A 15,441-nucleotide genomic window follows, 5' to 3' on the forward strand; every position below is an offset into this window, starting at 1 on the left:
CGCGTAACCAAACCGTGCTCGGCCCACCTTTTATTCCGCTGGAGTCAACGGTGGAATCCCACGCCGGGGAAACTGAAAACGATCCCACTAAGGAGTGTCAGGGTACACATTGTCATAAACTCAGTGACCCAAGTTGGCTCGATGGTTGGTTCCGGAACTTCACAGCCGCAAGATACGTTAACCATTCGACCCCATACATTCTAGTCACCCAGGAAAGCGGCAAAACAATCAGATACAAAAATACACGAATACATAAATATAAACATCGATATCACCCCAATGGTGGGTGAAGTGTCCTAAAAATGCTAACCCTTTTGAAAGGTAAGGCCGCAAAAGGAAGGTCAAGAACAGTGCAGAACGTCTACCCAAGCTCGTGTTGAGCGATGCTTGTGGCATGATATTTAGCATCTGCTTTATAACCAGCTAGCCGCTCCACATTTGGAAACTACCTGATCCTGAAGGTCCTACCCATCCTCAAAAATATAATGTGCAGAGTAGGTATGAAAGCCTACAAGGACCGATTGACCGTGCTGCCACACCGGTCCATGGTACGCAGTATGTGACACTGCTAATGCTCATACACTACAAAGTCGCTGGACAAGAAGTTAGACAACACGTAGACACAATGCTTTACCGCCTCCTGCAGACGCAGATTCAGGCCATTACAGGAGGCATGTGCCTAAACGCATCCTGACTAACATTATCACAAATAGTTCACATACTTGGGGCGGCATGCGTAACTTTACGAAAAGGGACTCCCAGATCATAACCGCATTACACTGGCCAACTATATGCAAAAACGCCCCACATTAGAGGTTCTGCTAGACTGGTTACGAAGTTACCAAAGGATGAAAGGTAATGAACGACACAGTGCTTAGTGTGCCACTCTCATAACACCAAACAGCACTATTAAGTGATCGAAAACCTATTCCTACAAGTGTGTCACAGCCGAAAATTAAAGCAACGCCTTAACTTACTCAAGCGACACAATAGACAATATTACTCTTACTATTCGCATCACAATATCACACTAAAGTGGGTGCTACTTACCGGCCAGGCACAGACATTTTGCACAACCATATAATACAATCAGACATCACATTCATTACATAGGGTAGCAGAGCAGTGCGGAAGGATGTGGCTAGTGCACCAACACACTCTATACTTTCCCGCAATGCCAAAGAGAACTGCTTTCTCTACAAGTTTCAATTCTCTAGAGCATCTCACCTACCTTTCACACACTTGAAATAGCTCGATCGCTCCGCTAAATGAGTTTTGCTGTACGCTATGACCACCGTTAGTAGCCGGCATGTAGCGCATCAACAGGTGCAGGGAAATAGACTCCCCACCAAGGCGAGGAACTCAGCTGGGCTCCGAACGCTACGACCAGCACGAATAGCTCCGAGTACTGATGTTTTTCTCTAACTTCACAAACTAAAGAAGATAAGGAGCCTTTTTGGTCAACAAATGCCTGAGTAGATTTTTAAGCAATACATTTTATACGCATGCCTTCTAATTATTTCGGGAACCGCGTTACATAAACATGAAGATCGCAATGTATCGCACCCACCCATTTCCTTAGGTCTCTTTTCGTTTTAGGGTACTAAAGACAGTATGCACAGAAAACAATGTTCGCAATTGTAGAAATCGTTTGTATGAAAAATCTAACATTCTGAATAGTCATTGTTTTCCAATTGTCATACTCTGTGCAAGTTCTCCTATACCAATGTTCTTAGACGCATATTTCTTCTTTTCTTTTCATTTCAGGTGCCCCAAAACAAATCATTTACAATATGGAAGCTGCGTATACACTCGTTTGCCGGGTCATTACCCGACGTGCTGCAGATGGCAGCGAACATGTTAGTAGCAGGTGCAGGATAATATATTCTCTTTCGGCGATTGTGTACAACTCTTTTGACACATCCTGCGTACAATGAGAAGGGATTTGGGTAAATAAATAAAAAAATATGTTTAACCTCAGTAGACTGTCCCATTTTATGTGTTTTTGAACAGTTAAGCATCACTGTCGTCGGCATCGACATGAGTTACCTTATAAAGCCCAAGGGCGATGAAATCGTCGACGCAGCCTTATGCAGTACGTGCCAGTGAAAGTGTGCGAAGGTGAGCCGATGACATCGGCTCAATGTCGCGCACGCAAGGGAGCGAAGCGGGGAGGAAGCGCGCCATCTTGCGTCACGCGCAAGACTCCTGAGGGAGGGTATGTGGGGGGGCGTCCTACTGCGGGCCGCTGTACTTGGAAAGCCGTCTGCGACGGGGGCAGAGTCCGGCGCACGCTGTGCTTTCATCGCTGAGTGAACATTGATGCGAGACTCACCACTTCGGCTGAGCAGTATCGAAGATACATGTATCTTAGATACCATCTTAGATACTATTTGGGTATCTTCTATCTGTATCATGACACGTTTGGTAACACGCGCAGCAATATCTGTTTTTAAGATACATGAAAGAATGCATTGTATTTCCTAAGACAAGATACTGCTATCGCAAGATCGCCGTGCAAAACTGTAAACTTTGGCAAAACTATACTTCTCAAGCTGGGCATGTATTCTGCGACGATCACTTTCGGCGACGATGTCGCCTCGGCTATACTGTCGCTGTCAGGGACGCGCTAATTACCTTGTTGAGCGAAATCAGAGGCAGCGCTCAACCTGCCAATCAGCTCATCCGATTTGGCTCAGCCAGCCAATCAGCGTGCGTCTCATGGCCAAGGCTGGGTCAAGGTGGTGGAATCACCAAAGAGGATCGTCCGAGAATGCGTCCTCTCATATGGCTGCCACTGAACCACCTGAATAAACCTAAAGACAGCGACATTGTTTTATCTTTCCGCCAGAGGCCTCGAGCCACGGCCACCGTTGATGTGCGCAAGACCCTACTGGTGAAGCATAGTCATGTGATCGCATTTGCGCCACCTCGCCGAAAATTAGCGCGCGAAATGTCTGAGCGAAGCGGATCTCTTTCCTTTCTTGATTTATTGTTTTAGTTGCGTCTGCACCATAGCGCTTGCTCGTAGCTACCGTAACTTAATGCGAGCGGGAATGCGTGCTGTCTCTTTTTCAAATTGTGATGCCGCTATCGTGCGGATGTGAAGATTCTCTTGCATGTACTTTGTTACGAAGTCTGAAGAATGTAAGAATCGGGTTGCTTCAGTTTAGTGCATTTCACACATCAGTCATCTGAAGGATCTCGTGGATGTACGTTTAACTGTTGTGAACTGAATCCCGAAGTCTTGCGATAGCCATCGGCAAAAGGAGGCAAATTCGGGTGCGTTATTTCTGCTCGCAAGTACCAAAAGCAGTTTTTTGGACTTGGTTACATGTGTAAACGGTAATACGCTTTCGGACAAGGTAAAAATCTTCAGTGGTATTTGCGCTATCGTGCAGAGGTATCTCATTGATCTTCTTGTAATATTATGGCGAACCGCCATCTACTCGGCAGGTAGAGCAGCGACTGCCATCAAATACAATAACGCCAAGCAAAAACCTCTGAGAGCACGGCGTGTAAAAAGGTTGCCTGCTAAGCAGCTAAACTAACACCAATAAATCAGCTGTTTTAACACCAATAAATTGTTCTGCAATGAAAATATTACACATTGAGTAAGAAACACACAAATTTAGAGATACTAACAGACATTTCATTGAAATGAAATAATTTGGTGTGAGGTAGAACGAAATAAGCTTGTGCATACGCGTTAAGGCTCTTTCACATGCTGCGACAGGAACTACGAAAATCAGTGCAGTCGCACGCGTCGCACTTCGATTTTTAGAGGGCCCATTTCATATGACTGCGATTTGAACAATGCGACTGGTGCGGCGCCCAGGGTTGCTTACCGCCAGGCTTCGTGGGACACGCTGCATAATTCTTTTATTGTTATGAATAAAATGTTTTCATTATAATATTGCTGACTTTTGTTGATTAGCAGCAATGAAAATGCACGTTCAGTAATTTAAAAACGTGTTAAGCTTTGTTTTGGAGTGGGCAGCGGCGTATCTGAAGTTCAGTGCGACATGGCGCATGTAAACAGCAGGTCACAGGTGGTTTAGTGCTGTGTGTTGTCTCATCTGCCTTCTATGACCGTTTCGTCCTGCCTGCTTTGCAACACTTTAGAAGATGACCCATCGAGAATTTCATAGAGCTACCCTCGCCGCATATGCAGTATACGGAATTCGGTTGCTACGAAGTCGTCGTGTCAGCCCAACAAATCCTCGTGCTACCCGTGCTCGGCGTCAGCTTCTGCAGAAGTGACGTGTGTACATTGCTCGTGATTGCGCATATTCGATGCCTGCTCCTAGCAATATTCTTGCGCCAAACGCAACAACAAGCACCAACCCGAAAGCGCGCGTGTGCCCCTGAACGAAGCCGCAAATGATCTGTGTGATCACTGGACGTGGAATGAAAATTGTGTTATGAAATTCAGCCGTAGCGCTAGCCTGGTTCGTCCATCGCCGTGCGTTCGCTGTGAATATATATATATATATATGGGAGTTCTCTCTAAATATTTCTAAAGGCACAAAAGCCAACGCATCAAATATTTTGAGCAGTTATCGTCACTATTGTAGAAACCTGTACGTTGTAACATAGCATTCAAATAGACACGTTTCTTGTCCACTTTGTTGTCCTGTGTCTCGCTCTTGTAGTATACTCGGAACTTCCAACAAGAAGATCCTATCAATACGTACTATTCATAATGCAGGATTGTAGGCCCACGGCAGGTGCACTTGGCTTAGGGTTTTTCAGCTTTCTCCTCAGCCTATCACGCCGCTCACGGTTAGCCTGTTTTGTGGAAATAATAATTATTATATTTTTAATGTTATTAGATATTAGAGCTTCTTCACTGTAATTTACAGCTATCATCCCCCTTTCTTAAGCTAGTCATGCATATAACCTTTACTAGATCAACATTTTTACGACATGCTTATGGTAGTCATTTCAAACTAGATTGCTCAGCCAGAGAAAGTACAAATGAAAGTCTCAATGTTTATTCCAATTTGGTATTCCTAAACAGATTATATTGGCAGAATTTTATGCCTTCTTTTACTTCCTGCAATTCAAATTTCAGAGCTGGAGATACTGATTCCTTTTCCTGCTGTCGAAAGGCTGCTTCAATTTCAATAGCAAGCTACAATTATTCATTTCAAAAGTGTTAAGCAATGACTATATATCTAAGCTTATCAATGTGCTTTTCTTTCATGAACACAATTAAGTTTTCGTTCTCCCTATCATTGACAGCCATGGAATGAAATTGTCCACTGTCAGAAGAATCAGGATGCAAACATTCTGGAGTTTGTCCTGAGCATTTGTCTGCATTCTATAGTATGCATGTTTGTATCAAGTACTGGTATTGCAATTGCAGTGATGTACGCATATTTTTATTTTACAACAAACGAATTTATTGAACTTTGTTTTCGAATCTACAATGTGGCCATGACGTAACGACCCCATTAATAAGCAAAAGAAGCTGCAGATTCAGTGCGCGTGTTGGAATCTTTGTGAAGTGATGTTTTTGTCAAGGGATCAATGAAATGCTCTTAAAGTAAATGTGATATATAGAATTGGTCTTATTTTCAACAATACAACATGTCAGCTTCTGCAACGTTTGCTTATGCACTGCATAGGTGCATAAGCAAACGCCTTAATGTCATGTAATCTTTATTCACTACACTATTCACAAACTATACCGAAATGCAAACGGCAGTTAATGTAGATGCACACTGCGAGACATCAACACAGCGACGTTTGTTGAGCAAGGATTGGTGCGAGGTGTATGCAGATGAATGAATGACATGTGCTATATACTTATGTATTTATATACCTCGCAGGTTATGGGGAACAAGAAAGTAGTTACAAATGAAAACACACAACATTAAGCAAAAAGCAGCACCAATACAATGCACCAACTAACCCAACGTGTTTTACTGGCGCAACGTTATACAATACTTAACAAACAATCACATAAAAGAATTACTGCCCACGCACCCTCTACAGATGGTAAACCAGCGAAGCTGAAATGTGCGGCCCCGGTGTTTATCACTTGGTTAATTCCGAAGGTTTATTCAAGTTTATCTTAAGTCTACCTTTCTTAACGAGGTTACGCATACGTTTGGCTTGGGTTTATCACATTCTTTTTTGAAATGCCACACATCGCGCTTTGCAAGATCAACATCATGGAAAGGGCAATGAGTGGTTCATTGTGTTAATCCATAGGGTCCTTCAAAATCTTTCTGAATTATGTTACGCATTTGTGCTTTGTAATCTAGTAATCGTAGTATTTATGATTCGGTTATGCACTGTAGTTACTAAGTGACACACTGGGGCTGCACATTTCATTTAATTAAATGGATGGACACATTTTATACGTACCGGTATGTCGGAGAGGGACTGCTGCACGTGCGCTCTGCTGTGAGAGAGAAACGACGTCACTATCTGTGTGGCCGATGACCCAGCAAACCCTTGCTGCGAGATAATTATGACATCATGATCTTGTCTTAGCACTGTCCCCCTCTGTGTCCCTTCCCTGCAATAATATGTAGATAAATGTATATGTTTCAAATGCATAAGCATTTCTATGTCTACCCAACAAGAAATTTCTCCGTCCATCATGTAACACAAATGCAATAGCTCACACACCTGTAAACAAAGGCTCATACCCCCGCAGTAGGGTTTCTGTGATCGCACCACGAGTGTTTCGCCTAGGCATATACAGCTTCGCTGGAAAAAGAATGAACACCTTTCTGATAGAGACCAAGAAGATCATGAGGTGTATTAACAAATGAAAGTTTATTGATCATGTCGAGTAAATGCTGCTCGATGAGCAATAAATGGAAGTTACACAAAAAGCAGAAGCAAAATTTGTTGGGTGTCCATACAGATCTCTACAGGAAACGTATCCATCTCTGAAAGTGCAACAGAGCCCATTCTGACACAAGATTCTCCCAGTGTCTTTGCATCTACAGCTTTCATAATTTCTCTAGGCAGCCGATCTCCACATAATGCTAGCTTCTTCCTCTACAATGCATCCTGGACATCTTAGCGTGCATTGTGAAGAAAGAAGCTAGCATTCTGTGCAGATCAGCTGCCTAGAGAAATTATGGAAGATGTAGATCTAAAAATGCTGGGAGAATCTTGTCAGCATGGCCTCCGTTAGAAATGGATGCATTTCCTGTCTGTAAACACATATTAATTTTTGCTTCTCCTTCTTGGATGTATTCGGTTTATTGCTTGTCAGCCAGCATTTACTCGGTATTTAAATTATACTTTTGGTTTTAGATCATCTGGGTTTTCTTGTTCGTCCTATGTGTTCTCTGGTGCCGCTTGCTGCCAGGCTATTCTTTATTTAGACTGCAAGGAGTCACATTAATGGACCTTATGATGCGTGTGTACCTTATAAAATCTTTTATTTGGCCACTGTAGCAAGAATATATAGTGTGAAGCAGTAAGAACAGGGTACGCTGACCAGCTGTAGAACCAGCTGCCTGACAGAGTACTTGCTATGCCTGATTATGCTTATTTGAGCACTGCTCTTGCAGAACACATATTGATGCAATGAATGTTTACACACTCAAATTATCACGAAAGATGGTTGTTTTACAATTGTGCCCTTTGCGTTTGATTGGTGCTAGATTACGCATAAGCATGCCCCCCAATGCAATAGTATTTGGAAGTTTAAGGGTTCAATAAAAGAAGAAGAACTAAACCCAAGTGCAAGAGCTTTTTTTTCACCCATGACTTCCATCGAAGTGCGACTTCCATGGCTGAAAATTCTACCCCTCGCCTTGTGTTAGCAGCATGATGATATAGCCCCAGTCACAGACGAATAAATTGAACAATTGTCTGCAGATGTTTTTTTCTTGCCTCTATGTAGGTAAAACTTGCAGGAAGTGTGTCATTGCAAGAAAGCAGTTTCTGGTCCTTTATTGAATAAAACAAATATTGTGTATAGTTGAAATGCAGAAATTTGTTCTAAAACCACCGGGTGATATGTTCTTGCAAGTAGCATGATATTTCATTACTTATAAGGATAGTAATCACAGCCGATATTGTGATATGGGTTGACACACGGATACATCATCATCATCAACCTGGTTACGCCATCTGCAGGGCAAAGGCCTCTCCCATACTTCTGCAACTACCCCGGTCATGTACTAATTGTGGCCATGTTGTCCCTGGAAACTCCTTAATCTCATCCACCGACCTAACTTTCTGCCGCCCCCTGCTACGCTTGCCTTCTCTTGGAATCCAGTTCGTAACTCTTAATGACCATCAGTTACCTTCCCTCCTCATTACAAGTCCTGCCCATGCCCCGCCCCCCCTTTTCTTGTTCTCGATTTCAACTAAGATATTAACTCGCGTTTGTTCCCTCACACAATCTGCTCTTTTCTTATCCCTTAACGTTACATCTATCATTATTCTTTCCATAACTCGTTGCGTTGTCGTCAATTTAAGTAGAACACTTTTCGTAAGCCTTCAGGTTTCTGCCCCGTACGCGAGTACTGGTGAGACCCAGCTGTTATATACTTTTCTCATGAGGGTTAATGGCAACCTGCTGTTCATGATCTGAGAATGCTTGCCAAACGCACCCCAGCCCATTCTTATTCTTCGGATTATTTCAGTCGCATGATCTGGATCCGCAGTGACTACCTCTCCTACGTAGATGTATTCCCTTACTACTTCCAGTGCCTCGCCACCTATCATAAACTGATGTTCTCTTCCAAGACTGTTAAACACACACTAATACGGTCGTGGCAGCGGTGGCGTAGATGTAGAGCATCCGCCTCGCGTGCAAGAGGACCGCGGTTCGAATCCCGGTGCCGCCCAATTTTCCACCGCATAAAAAAACCGCGTGTTGATAAAATTGGACAAACAGGCCTGGAGTGCGGCCTGATCCCTGTGAAAACGGTGACACACTCCGTCACCAGAGCAGGATTGACGACCCTGGTGTAGTAATTGCCCACAACCTCCCACATGAGCACAAGAATACATGTGATAACCAACTTATTAGAAAGATGTAAGGCATGAATGTTTCTGCACACTTGATCAGCTATGAACGTGCAAGAACTGCTTTTGCTTAAAAATTTCATTGGAAGGGATGCAACTGGCTGTCTTCGCTGCACAATTTTGGTTTATTTTTTTACCGTGTCGTTTTGTACTGTTTTATCTCCACAAGAACACGCTGTTTACCTGTTTTTCGCATTGTTGCACGAGTTGTCCATGACGGTGCAGGTGGGTACGTTGTCACTGTGCCACTATAGCAAGCGAATAATTTACTTAATTTAGTAGCTGTAGAGTTAATTACCTTTCAAAGCAAATGGGAATACAGGTGAACTAAGGATACAAAGTCTCCAACCTATTCAATGTTTATTGGTTTTTGTACAAGAAAAAAAAATTCTCCAGAGAAGAGATGCAACTTAGCGTGCACGTCATATTCGAAAACAAATTGACGACGCTGTTATTCAAGCCGCGGATTTAATGCTATCGTAGATAATTCATTACGATAGTCTACACATTTGCACTGTAAAATTTAATAAGTGAGGTAAAATAACCTTTCAAGATGCATCAGAAAATTGACGCTTTAAAACCGACAGGAAAATGCAACTGAACGATACCGCATTCAGCACAACGTTCAAACTTAAGGCTGCCTTGTCATTTGCCTTTGCCGAGGTTCAAAATTACTTAGGCTGCTCCGTACGCGTAATTTTGGCATGCTATTCAACAAAAGAAAATTCTGAAGACCTCAAAAGGCCATGTCGTCTCGTGGCAACTCGCTAAGGTGTACGAAGCAAACGTGAAAATGCACTTCATTTGCTGCGTAGCGCGCCATCGAACGCGTAGAAATGGGAGAATGGAATCTGCGGTACGAGTTCTTTATACTCCCTTCGCGTACGTACCGAATTCGGTAACCCAAGTCTCCGCGCATTGCACCTATTGTGCGAGACGCCATTTTCCGATCATTATAAAAATATGATGACGCCAAATAAACAGACACACACAAGAGAAGTAAACGGGACAGGGCGCCACTCGCAACTGTCTTATTTACAGAACGCAGGCACATATATACTGTAGTCAACACATGCGCACAGAGCAAACATTCTTTCAAGCATCTACTCAAACATTCATGACGCACCACGCTAAAGAAACCTGATCTCGGCCTTATATAATGATATCGAAGTATCGCTCATGCACAAGCTGCCTTTCTTGCCTATATGATAGGCTTCAACCAGTTCCCTTGCTCTAGTATCTTTACTTCGGGCGAGAATCCGCACATCTGAAAAACTTCGTTCACAAGAGCGTGAGGGACAGGTCCCGATGTGCTTAGGCAAATTTGGGCCCTTTTTCATTTGCTCAACATTTCTTTCATGCTCCCTGACACGCTCATTAACACAGCGCCCGGTCTGACCTATATAGGAAAGACCGCACGAAAGGGGGATCACGTAGACAACCCCTTCGGCACACTTCATGAAAGGTCGCCCATGTTTGATTCCACAGCCTTTTTCAAGTCAATTCAAGTCAAGTCAAGTTTATTTACAACATGTACAAAGTACAGTGTTGAAGCCCACCCTGGCAAGAAAGCGGTAAACATACAGCTTGACGAGGCCAGGGGGCCACCACCAGGCAACGTCGGCATCACACACATCCGCAGTACAAACAATAAGCTTTCGTAAGTAGCTTCATTATTACAACACGTAGTATAAATACACTTCCCTGGGCATGAATAGATCTTCATACATGCATAATCAGTACGAGCGCACTGAAATTCGGCTGAAGAACATTAGCGCCAGGGGAATATGTACTGTTACACTTTGAGAATGAACATTATTGACAGCAATAATAAAAAGGAAGTTAAGCAACTGTAAAGAATGTGCACGTGCAACTTACAAGGAATGAAATGAATATACATGTGATGAGTACATTCTGAACAGATATGGAAACCAACTAATTTACAAATTTGAAACAGTCAAACAATTTCAAACAAGAATGTGCACGTGCAACTTACAAGAAATGAAATGAATATACATGTGATGAATACATTCTGAATAGGTATGGAAACCTACACTGTTGGAGGATAACGAAGGTGGCAGGGCAAGTCCGGTCATGAATGATTATTCTTGCCGTGCAGATTCCAGTCGTGATGAGGTGTCCTCCAGTGGTCCGAATTTGAGGGCCTTCCCATGCAGTTTTATCTTTTAGGCTAACAATAGCGTTCGGCAATTGGTTCAACAATTCTATCTCATCCGGGAAAAATGAGCATCGATATGTATCACTATTGGTACGGTACGGCTTTATGACGTAGTCGTGGTTACTTTGCGGGTTTCTTTTGCCTGGAGCGTGTAGATATTTGAGCTTATAAATCTTAAGTTGATCCTGCATTATTTGATCAAGCACCTTCAGCCTATATTTTTTTCCTACGTACCTCAACAAGATCCAAGTTGCAACGTTGTAACATAACCGTAACCGATTCCTTCCTTAGGTACGTCGAAGAAATAAAACGCGCCGCCAGACTCTGTATCCTTTCCAACTTCTTCTTAAGCGTCATTTGATTGGGACTCCAAACAACGGCTGAATATTCTAGTATCGTCCTAATGAAGGTGGTGTATACAATAAGTTTTACATTACGCGATGCACGTTCCAGTTTTTTTCTGAGAGAAGGAGAAGGGGACATGCTCCCCCAGCTAACTTCAGCAGAAGAGGATATGGACATGTCCACTAGATCAATATTTACAAAGCCATTTAATAAAGTACGTCTGTAACCAACATGCTATGCCATCCTTGATTTCAATGTCTGTCTTAGTAAAAGTGTGAAAGAACCAGGTTTGTGCATGAAAAGTTTTCGTGAGGGTGTGTGCCTTGGAGCCCGTATTGGTAATCACAAGAAACGGGGGAGGATCCAGAGTAGCACCAAAGGGCAAGCCTTCATCGAAACAATTATGGAGGGAAATGACTGCATGCTCAAACTTGTCAGCTGACAAATTTGCCAAGACCAAGTGATGTCAGAAGTTGATGAAGCCTACATGGTTAATGTATAACCGCTTAGGCCAAAATTATTTACATACTTTTTATGAGGACTACATATTTACTGGAGATCTCAAAATAATTATGTTAGTGCAGAATACCTTCCACTAGTTGTGCCGTCCTTGAAAGAATAAAAATGTTTCAGTTGTACTTGTGTTGTACATAAAGTTACTTTAAGAAAAACTCAGCAATTTATACAAAATGTAAAGAATGTAAATGTAAATGTAAATATTCGAAATATATTGCCACCTCTTTAGGGCTAGATGAATTCAAATAATTATAATAAGCAAATGAAGATCGGGCATAAAAGATGGATGTTTTGGCTCCCGCTTGAAAGCTTTGTTCACAAAGATAGTGAACAAAGCTCAAGATGAACCAGCTCTTATTTTTCATTTTTATAGTTGGCATCTAATTTTAAACTACTTACCGTGCCTCTTTTGACCAAACCAGACAGGTTGCCGTGAAACTCTTCACTACTTCAATGCGAATAATTGGAGGTTGGCAAATACATTTTTCTAATAGGAATAGTAGGTATCGATTAGTAAAACACTGATGCATACAGTGACAGCAGGCATATTTATCTTGGAATCAAGCACCGTGCTTGTATTGTCTAGTAAAAAAAGACAGCTATCAAGGAAGAACAGGATTATTTCTAAACAAAAGTAATTATACCTCATATACTTGAAGCAGATGTAGTGCTTCTCAAGAATCACGTCCAAACTGCACACACTAAAACATTCAGCTGGGATATTAAAAAAGACAAGTACATGTTTTGCTCGCCAAGTGACATCTAGTGTGCTCATTTATGTAAAGTGTGCTATTATATGATTAATGTAAGTTGCTAATGTAAAGAAAGAACAAGCCTGGATCTCTTGCTTCATATATATGCGCTGAATCAAGAAAGTAATGAAGGAAGAAGAACACCATAAATAAACACAAATGTTTGTGTCCTTTCTGGCATAAAATAATTCTCATGTAAGCCACGTAACATGCTTTCCAAAGCATCCCCTACCTTAACTTACAGCGGCATCACATGAAGGCACTTTCTAAGAACACACATGCTTCATGATCATTCATTGTGCTGGTGACTCCCACTGAAGTAGACTGAGAACATATCTGGGCATTGCATGGAATAGCTGATGTAGAGTGGAGAAGACTGCTGCTTGTAGGTATGAATGAACCAAGTGAATAAGAAATATACGTTCTCAAACTTCTAGTGGTAAGTATGGCAGCACTTAAGAAGTTTGTGCTGTTTTATGAGCACGTCGTGCTTCAGAATTAACTGCAGGTTGACAGTTTTCAAAGGCCTTGAGTATTATGTCTCATTGGCGGCGGCAGGGAAACGACGCCAACCTAGAACTTCCTCGTTCGACTTTACAGTTTGGCGACGCGGTTGTTTTTGTGCATTTATTAACAATTAATATTGTTCTTGTTGTCACCGTGGCTACTCCTGACTTAGTGCCATTGTCTTCTCGAAATGTTGAGTGTTCCCAGTTGCGAATTATCTCAAAATATCTGTTTTGCGGGCTTTATGCAATGACTTCCCACTGCTTGTCAGCCTCATCCTGAGGTCAACCGATTGCAAATATGTCTACCATCTTGTAAATTGTCTAGTTTATTCAGTATAGATTTACAGAACAAAAGGCGAAGCCGGTCTCATAACGCTGCGCTTTATGAAAATAAGAGGAAGGTTCCCGAGAATCTGAATGTGCATTCCAAACCTGTAGACGTAGTATGCTTCATAGCTTGTATGCTTATGTCACGATAAGCATGTTAGAAGAATATCACAAGGAAGTAGGCTGTATTCAAAAGCCTATTTAGGTGTTGCAAATATGGTCCTGTTGTTTTAGTGATGTGGAGTTACTGGCAATGTCATGGAATGATCTGGAAGCTTGCACAAGGTGTAATTCCACGTCTGGGAAGTGTAACAAAAGTTCATGGAGTTATCTTTTATTCTAATTCTTTGTGGTCAGGATATACGATGGTTCGATATTCACCAATCGAGCTACCACCGCTTAGAACAACATTCACAAACTCCACGCAAAGTATGACAAGGAAGAGGAATTTAAATTATCAATTTCTCTCGTTAGCCACTTCTTGATTTCTCGCTTGCGGAGCAGAAGGATAAAACAATGCGAAATCGGCTGTTTAACCTTAGGAGAATTTCACGAGAGGTACATCATAAGCGTGTTGCCCTTCACATTGTCTCGGGTCACCACTAAAGTTTAGAGCATTATTTGATACGCGAATGGCAAGGTTTGTAAACTGCATTTGCTTTGGTAGAAAATGTGGTCTTTAGGAGCTCGCTGACCCATGATATATACCTATGTCAGCCTTAATCTGAAACTTCATTAGGAATATGTCTGGCCTTCAGTCATTCAAAATTGAGGTACCCGAGTTAAATGGCTACTGGTGATCTGTTAAAGCTTTCTCCTGCCATTCCTATGTCATCCGCCATAAGCAAGTGCGATGAACTAGACCGTTTCTCTTTTGTCTCGTTGTGTTGATCGATTCACATGGCTTTGTTCTCGGAAGCTTGAGCCTGATCAGAATCTGAGCAATTTAATTGGCGTGGCCCGTACATGCGCTATTGTTTCAGCTGCCAGGATAAAGGTGGAGAAGTGCGTCTGGCCTGGTATTTGAGGCAGATATAATGCGATGCGTTAGATGAATTTTCCGGTAGCATATCTGATTGGCACGCAGTCAGGATAAAATTACGGAGGTTTTACAGCGCAGCTGCATATAGCTACCGTACGGCAATGGTCGGCGTCCGTCTGTCTACGCGCCGCGTCGACAAGAAAAAAAATTTCGCTTCCAGTTTGTCTGCTCGGTCTTCTTCACAGAGTGGAAGGGCTGATTATGCTTTTTATTCGTCGCAAAATATTGTCTGACATCTGGTGGCGAATCCGCCGTAGTCGCTTGGTGGCTATGGTGTTGGGCTTTACATCACAATGTCGCGGGATCAAATCACAGCTATAGCGGCCACATGTCAGTAAAGGCCAAATGCGAAAACACCGATGTATTTAGGTTTAGGTGCAGGTTAAACAACCCCAGGGTGTCCAACTTTCCGGAGTCCCCGATACGGCGTGCCTCATAATCGAATCGTTATTTTGGCAACTAATGCCTTATAATTATTTTTCAATACAGTGACTGCTATGTTAATGCGCTAGCAATTATGCAGAGAATCCGCTCACATTTTTTCTCTCGCCGTCGGCGTTAGGTTTTGTATGAAGCCCAAGGGCAATAACACCGTTACCACGCGCCGTATGCTGTATGTGCGAGGGAAAGCGGGGGAGGGGAGCCGACGACCCGGCTGAAACTGGCACGCGCGAGGGAGGAAGGCGGAGTGCAAACGCGCCGTCTTCTGTCGCGTGAAAGGCCGTGGGGAAACGGAAGGGTGGAGGGGTGGGGCCTTGG

Source organism: Dermacentor variabilis, chromosome 8, assembly GCF_050947875.1.
Source record: "Dermacentor variabilis isolate Ectoservices chromosome 8, ASM5094787v1, whole genome shotgun sequence".
In the NCBI taxonomy this organism is placed as follows: Eukaryota; Metazoa; Arthropoda; class Arachnida; order Ixodida; family Ixodidae; genus Dermacentor; species Dermacentor variabilis.